An 8,902-nucleotide genomic window follows, 5' to 3' on the forward strand; every position below is an offset into this window, starting at 1 on the left:
GGTCTTGGTTTGAAGTTTGGTTTTGCATTCACTGCAAAGATGGCTCTGATGCCTCAGTCAGCACCAAGTTCCACGGCAACAGTAGACAGTAGGACTCGATGCGTGGCCCAGACTGAATTTATTTAGAAATCAGGAGGGCAATTCCTGTAGGGCAGACCTGGGCGTCGCATCTCCCACCGCCTGGGTGACGATATACACATCACCACCCTATGCACACCGCACCCCCACCGATCAGAGCCACGCTGCAGGGACCCCACCTGGGACTAGGCCTGAAGTCCCTGGCAGGGAAGAGAAGCAAGGGGTGTCGAGACTTGATTCTCACAGGATCAGTGGAGAGCTTCTGGAGCCCAGCCTCGGAAGATACGTGAGCCTTGACGCTCAGGGAGGCTCAGGCTGGGAACGGGAGTGGAGTGGTGCCTGTTTACATACACGGAAAGGAAAAGCCATTTAAAAGAAGACTCTCTACAGTTGCACCCTATGGTCCAAAAGGACCAAGTGATGATTATGATTAAGTTCTGTCTGACCACAGGGCTCCAGCCCAGCTTCTCCTTAAAGCCCAGGCTGGGTGAGACATGGAGGGGAGGATCGGGGGGCGGGGGGCTCCCATCCCAGGGCAGGTGGCTTTTATTTCCCAGATGACTGTGCGATGCTGCGGAGCAGAGATGCTCGAAGTGAAGTGGAGTCGCTCAGTCGTGTCCGACTCTTTGCGACCCCGTGGACTCTAACCTGCCAGGCTCCTTCGCCCATGGGATTCTCCAGGCAAGAATACTGGAGTGGTTGCCACTTCCTTCTCCAGGGGATCTTCCCGACCCAGGGATCGAACCCGGGCAGCGCAGGTGGACGCTTTGCAGCCTGAGCCACCAGGGAAGCCGAGTGACCTGCTGTCAGGCTGATTTGGCAGCAGGACCCTTCACCAAGTGCGTGCGCTCTCTGGGAGACCCTCACAGAAGAGCCGAGATGCCGCGCGGCTCAGGCGGTTGTGTCCTCTCTCCCTTCGCTGGAGGGCAAGGAGCCGCACAGCAGGCTGATTCAGTTCCTGCCTCACTAACACTGCATTTGTTCCTTGGTCTGTGTGGCTTCAGTTCCCATGGAGACTTCTCTGAGGGGACGGGGTTCTAAAAATCACAAATTTCCTCTCTCCAGATACACAATAAAGTAGGTTTCGGATATGAACACCTTGGGAAGAGAAGAACTAGCCTGAACTAGCATCTTCTCCCTGGTGAAAACCAATGACATAAATAATACACATATTTCATTCACCACTTCCAAGCTATGCTTCTGTGCTCTAATTGAAGTGTTAAGTTAGCACACACACACAAAAAATCACTATCTCCCTCCTTGGTCCCTGGAACATTCTGAGGCAGCTTATAATAAAACCAGACAAGAAAATAATTGTTCTAATAAAACCTGTAAGCTCTTCAGAAGACTTAGCAGAATGCCAACAAGGAGAAATTGGTTTTCTGGAAGTATAAAGAGAGTTCACCTTCAATCACTTCTCTCCATAAATTCCAAGAAGCCTGATAACTCAACCCCAGCCCACCAAACACAAAGAGAATAAAGTTAGAGGCATAAAGCAAACCCTATACACAGCCCGGACTCCTCTGACCTTGTTATTTTGTGGGTGTTGCCCTTTACATTGTTAATAACATGGACATGTTGGCACTCAGACTGAGCCCACACTGGTGTGAATGCCTCTGAGGCATTCACTGTGGTCTTAATGAACTCTAATTCTATATTTCTTGTGACGATGGATGCCAGTCTCCAGCCCTGGTGTAGATAAATGAGCTAATCTCCTCCTCCTAGGAAGTCACCAGAGCCAGAGCTCTGGTGTTCTGAGGGTCCTCCTGCAGCTCCATGGGCAACAATCAATAGACATTAAGTCATGTTTACGCCCAAAGCACTGGACCTTAGATAACTGTCTCCAAAAATGGAAGGCGCCCTTGCTAGCTGAGGCCCTAATGAGAGAATTCAGTTTACAGATCTACTCTTTGAACAAACCGCTTACCAGTGGCCCTATTCACAAAGCTTGCAGAAATAATGGGACTCAGCCACATAGAATCTTTGCTTTAGAAATGATGGGTTTGTTGCTTTCAACTAGTCACATTTGCACATGGGTCTTTGGAACAAGGTAAAATAACTTTTCAAAAAGTGAAGGAAAAAAAAAAATCTCTGATATTTCAACAACAAGTTGAAAACCAGTCTCTATAGTGGTCACTGGAGCTGGTGCCAAGAAAAGACAAAATCAAACTTCACCCAACTAAACCTTTCCCTTGATTTCATCTATTATCTAAAACTTCTAGTCTATGCAAATTTTGTTTTCAAACTTTCCTCCTAAGATGCAAACCCATTACAGACTGAATGTCCCCCAAACACACATAAATTCAAACACCGAAGCCCTGACCCCAGAATGATGGTACTGGGAGATGGGAGGTGATTAGGTTTGGATGAGGGCACGAGGGTGGGGCCCCACACACCAGAGAGCTTGCCCTCTCTCTCCATGCACACAAAGAGGAGACCATGTGAACACAGTGGGAAGGCCACCATCTGCAGGCCAAGAAGAGAGCCCTCACCAGACACCCAATCGGCTGGAACCCTGACCCTGGACTTCGGCCTCCCCAGCCTCCAGGACTGTGAGAACACACGTTCCTGTCTGCAGGCCAGGAAGAGAGCCCTCACCAGACACCCAATCGGCTGGAACCCTGACCCTGGACTTCGGCCTCCCCAGCCTCCAGGACTGTGAGAACACACGTTCCTGTTGTGTGACCCACTCCGTCTATGGTATTTGCTATGATAACCTGAGCTAATTCAACCAGTGTCACTAGCTCAAAATGAAACTCCAGGAGGAACAGATATACTTTTTAAAGAAAATATTCACATGCCTTGTTCTCATACATTTCTAGGCAAATAGACTTCTCCCTGGTCAGGACAGGTATCCAATCCACCAGGAATGTAAATTAAAGCTGTTACAGAAGGACTAGGTAGATCCATACAGCTTTGTGTAGGCGTTCTGAGAAGACAACATTGGCCTTGAAAACTCTGAGAGGAACAGATTTTCTAGGTATTAGAATTAGGTTTGTGTAGAGAGTTTATGTCAGTTAGGGTTCCCCAGAGAAATGAAATCCACAGAAGGGTGTATACGTGTGTAGCAACAGAGAGAGAAAGAGGGAGGGGAAGGGAGAGAAAGGGTGTTTAAGGAGTTGCTCAGGTGATTGCGGAGGCTGGCAAGTCTAGCATCTAGAATCTACCACATCAGCTGGCAGGCTGGAGACCCAGGAAACAGTTGATGTTGCAGCTGGGACCCAAGGGCCTTCTGACCTCAGGGCATCTCAGTCTTTCCCTCCTAAGGCTTTTAACTGACTGGATGAGGCCCACCTATATTATGGAGGGTAATCTGTTTTATGCCAAGTCTACTGATTCAAATGTTAGTCTCATCTAAAAATGCCTGCACAATAGCCAGGACACAAAAACAAACTAAATGTCCATTGATGGATGAATGGATAAAGGAGGTGTAGTACATACATACAGTGGAATATTGGCCATAAAAAGAATGCAATAATGCCATTTGGAGTGTCACAGATGGACCCAGACTGTCACACTGAGGGAAGTCAGTCAGACAGAGAAAGACAAATATCACACGACAGGGCATATATGTAGAACCTGAAAAAATGGTAGAAATGAACTTATTTACAACACAGAACAGAGTCACTGATGCAGAAACCAAACTTATGGCTAGCAAGCAGGGGAGGTAGAAGGGATACGCTGGGAGACTGCAACTGACATACACACACTACTGTATATAAAACAGACAAGAACCTACTTACAACACAGGGGACTCTATTCAACACTCTGTAATCATCTATATGAGAAAAGAATCTAAAGAAGAGTGCTTTGTATATATGTATAATTGATTGTTTGCTACACAGCAGAAATACAACATTGCGAATCAACTATACTCAAATAAAAATTAATTTTTAAAAAGTAATTTTAAAAGAAACTTCAGAAACACCTAGAATAATATTTAGCCAAATATCAAGGAACAGGTGGTGCGTAAAACTCATGAGCCCAGAGGCTAGCTCTCCTGTCTCCAGCTGCTGAGGCATGAGACTTGGTGCCCACAGAGAAGAGATGCATTCTCACAGATTCTCTTCCGTAACAAGGCTAGTGATGTATCAGTGCTGGAACAACAGTAAGCTCTCAAATGATTTTTGAATGAAAGTCAAAGTGTAAACCCTGCCTTTCCCACTGAAGGAATTATGAAGAGTGGACTTGGACGTCATGCAGTGAGGGGAAGCACCACAGCCCTCACTTCTCAGTCCTTTCTGAGATGCTTGAGGAAGATTCGGCTAGCACGTGGGGGGGCTGAGGAAGCAGTGTCCTTGCTACCTTTGCACTGCAGCATCAGGTATGAGCTCAGCTCTAGGTCCAACATGTAGCCAGAGTGACAGAGACTTGGTGCCCACAGAAAAGAGATGCATATTATGAATTCTCTTCCATAACAATACTAGTGATGAGTAACAGAGTTGTGGCTGGATGGGTGGAACAGCCTGTTGTGCTGTTTTGAGACAACACACAGGTGTCCAGAAAGATGATGAACTGATAAGAGGGCACAGGTGGGGATTGTAAACTAAGAGGTAAACGGCTGAGATGGCAGGCCCAAGGGGTTAGTGCCAGGTTTCAGCACGTCATCTCGAGAGGAAAGATGGGACCATCTCAAGTCAGAGGTCAATGGTCCAGGAAGAAAGCCTGACTAGCTATTTCAGAACCAACACAACTGTGGATCCAGAGGATACATGCTAGACTGTGAGCTCATCCCTCACCAGGAATGCCTTCTTTCGCGGGAGTAGAGGTTGAGAGGAACATGTGCTGAGACCATGGGCATGTATCTCAAGAGGCTGAGTCACCCAAACACGTACTCAACATACTGCGGAAGACACATAAGTGGACTGCACACTGCAAAACGTGCAAAGGACTAGAGAGCGCCCCAATCCGAGAGGCATCTTGCTCCTCCCTAATCCTCGAAGTCCAAACCGTCCCAACAATGGTTCCAAACACTGACTCCAAGCTCGCTGCCCATGACCCTCAGCTTCTGCAGACCTTCTGAGAGACAGTGCAGCGAGTAAGCTCAGAGCAACACTGGACTCAGGCTGAACCGTCCACATTCTACATCGAGTGCCGGCAAACTTTCTCTATAAAGAGCCAGAAAGCACACGTTTCAGGCTCTGCAGATCATACAGTCCCTGCCGTAACTATTAACTCTGCCACTGTGGCACCAGAGCAGTCATACACAACACAGAGGTCAGTAAGAGTGGCCGTGTTCTAACAACACTTTACTTATAGACATTGAACTCCGGATTTCATATAGTTTTCACGTGTCATTAAGTATTATTTTCATATTTTTCCAATCATGCTAAAAAAAAAAAAAAAAAGAACAGTTAACCAGTGTATCACACAAGAGTAGGTGGCAAATTTGGGCCACAGCTTAACTTTTAAACTATTAATCTTTTAAGTCTTTAAATGTCTTGCTTCTTGAAGAACAGTCATCTCAATTGTTCCATTGTAACCTTTTAATAAAAGCTTGCATTTTGTCCTGAACTTTCAAGAAATGTTACACTACTCTTCCTTCCTATGTATGCTGCTGTTGGGAGTCTAATGCCAAACTAATTTTCTTTATTCTCCTTTTGGCCAGGAGGCCTAGGGTTCATCTTCAACGTTTGTTTCACTAGGTTATATTTCAATTTTCCCAGCTATACAGTAGTAGACCTTTCAATGTGTATATTCAATTTTTTTTTTCAGAAAAACTTCCTTGAATTAAATTCTAAATAATGTCTTCTACTGTTTTATTTTTCTAGGGAACTCATTTGTAGGTTGGATGCTCTTTGCTAGTATTCAGTACCATGAACTCTCTGATCATTTCTTTCTCCTTGGCATTTATGTTTCTCCATTATGTTCCTTATTGTGCTTTTGGTTATATATCATTTCCATTGTTTATTTCTGTAATTTAGTATTCACTTTTGAATTAACTTTGTCTTTTTCTTCTGTAGCTTTTCTGTGTTTGATCAGTGCTCACTTCATGCCTTAATATTTTTTGCTGAGCTTGAGTTTTTGACTCATGGTGACCTTATCTTCTCATTTAATTATATATAATTACACTATGTATATAATGACATTAGATTGTCATGGTTTTACATTAGCTAAGCCTCTTATACCAGGAAAACATCTGAATAGAAAACTGAGCTGGGAATACAAGGAGGTAGCTCAAAAAAGGTACATATCACCAATACTATGTTGTACACTAAAAACAGTAAACATATTGTTAAATACTATTCAATATGCTAAACTTCTCTGTCCATGGAATTCTTCAGACAAGAATACTGGAGTGTGTAGCCATGCCCTCCTCCAGGGGATCTTCCTGACCCAGGGATTGAACCCAGATCTCTTGCATTGCAGGCAGACTCTTTACCATCTGAGCCACCAGAGAAACTCCAATAAAAGAATCTGAAAGTTGAAAGAATTGTAACATCTTGGCATAAATGAGCCACGCTCAGTGCTGGGATGGTTGTGAGTACCCTCATTCCCAGTTGGTGAGGGTGAAAAATTGCCTCAGTATTTTTGAAGGTCCATTTGGTTCCATTCAACAAATGCTTGAATATTCTACTTAACAAATGCTTGAATATTTAAGGAATGCTTGAAAATGTGTATATTCTACTGGTTCTTCCCACTGCCACATTGGAGATGAGTTCCCAGGAAGCTATGAAAAGCTTTCTATTCCGAAAAGAATACATTCCGAGAAGGTGGTGCTTGTGCTTGAGTACCGGCTCTTAAGTCCAGCTGAGAATCTGACTCAGAAATGCTGACATCCCCAGGAAGTTATTTCTTGGTTTCCCTGTTCATTTGTCTGCAGTATTTCTGGAAGATGAAAATGAACTTTGCTTAGGGAGAGGGTATCTCTTCTTTGGAAAGAGTCTTTGGTTGAGTCTTTGGGAAAGAATGGAAGGGGTGGACGAGACTTGTGGACTGAGACGCCTGTTTTATGATCAAGCCTCTAAAGTGTGAAAACAAGTTGGGGTTTGTCTCCATCAGGATCCATGTCTGAAGGCACACAGCCAGCACACTCTAGAAGCAGTGATATGATCTAATTTTTAAGAGAATTACATTGGTGAATTGGAGCTGTGAGGCCTCTCTCACGTTCTCATGTCCTATGCCTGCCTTTTGAGTGCAGAAAAGATTTAGTTGAGAAATAAGCAGAGAAATGGGAAAATACAAAAACAAAGGAAAATCAGTTAAACAAGACCAACTAATAATAGTCATTAAACACAGTCAAGGACCTTTATTTCCTCCTCAAGGCTATACATAATATTCTGAGCTGTATCTTGTGAGCTATTTTGTAGATACTGAAACCCCTCCAAATGGGAGAAGCTAACTATACGATGAGCAGACTATAGCCATGACATAAGCTGCCACAGTCCTGAGAAATGGACTCAAAGAAACGGGAACAAACCAACCCAAAAATGAAGATTAACTGTACTTAAAACAATCAAGATGACATTGATCAAACCACTATGATCAATTTCAAGATGACTATCAGAGCTGCCTGTTCTGTTTCCGTATGTAGCCTCGTCCCTCCACTTGTGCACCCCTAAAACTCCCCTTTAAAAGTTTTTGCCCTTGGGACTCCACCTTCCAATGCAGGGGACACAGGTTTGATCCCTGGTCCCAGAACTAAGATCCCACATGCCACAGGGCTACTGAGTCTGTGCATGCTGAAGCCCAAGTGCACCTAGCGAGAAGCCCAAACATCCGGCTGCTGCAACTAAGACTTGACACAGCCAAATAAGTAAATATATATATATATATACACACATACATATACCTTTTTTAACAGCTTTTGCCTACTGATTTTAAGTGGGGAGCTGGTCTTCAGACACAAGTCTGCCTTCTCCCCCAGTTGCCCGCCTCTGAAATAAAGCAACCTTTCCTTTCCGCCAGCACCTGCCTCTCAAGCACGGGCTTCTGAGTGGCAAGCAGCTGGACCTGAGTTCAGTAACACTGGAGGGAAGCAGTGTCTTCAGAGTCTTGGTGAGCCCGGGCTGGAGGGGGTTTGGCCTCGAGGTGTCACAGGAGGTCAGCATGCACTGGGGGCAGCAGGTGGACGCAGAGCAGCAGCAGCAGCAGCAGCAACAGCTCAGGACAGCGGACTGCCAGTGGAGTTCACGCTCAGAGACCTCTCCTGGCCTGTGACCCTGTTCCGCTCACATCTGTTACTGAAAGCTCTGACACTCTTTGTTGTAAGTCATTAAGAAGACAATCTGGAAAGCCATCAACACCAGAAAAACATATTACATCAAAATCCAGTGTTTGTGGGTTAGGATCCAAAGTGCTCACATCCTCAGTTCAAAAAAGTCCCATCACAGAGGCTGAGCTCCCCAGAGCGATCATGTGACTAATTTCCCAACCACTTCTTTGGGCAGGACACCAACCCCATAGGGAGTTGGCCTGGGCATGGTTATCCTGTGATCCCTTCTTACTGCTTCTGCTTCTGGGTCTCACAGTGGCGGGGAAACTACAAAATTTAGGTGTAGTGATCAAAACGCCATAACTGGCTGGTCCACATTCACTGGAGTGAAGTGGGACAAGGTTACATCTGCAGACACAGACATTCCCCTATCACCACGGGGTAGGGGGACAAAAGGAAGTCCTCACAAGACATGGCAACATTTTACCAGTAGGAAAACAGTAGGAGCAACATGACTATTAATCAGCAGGGAATCTGACAAAACCGCACAGAAAAATATACACAACAGAAGGCCATGGAGTCACTATACCGCGTCTGTGTAAATTACAGGAAGTGAGGACAATGTATTTCTACCGAATATTTCTAAGAACCAACAATATAATATTAACA

This window comes from Oryx dammah, unplaced genomic scaffold (genome assembly GCF_014754425.2).
Source record: "Oryx dammah isolate SB20612 unplaced genomic scaffold, SCBI_Odam_1.1 HiC_scaffold_18, whole genome shotgun sequence".
NCBI lineage: Eukaryota > Metazoa > Chordata > Mammalia > Artiodactyla > Bovidae > Oryx > Oryx dammah.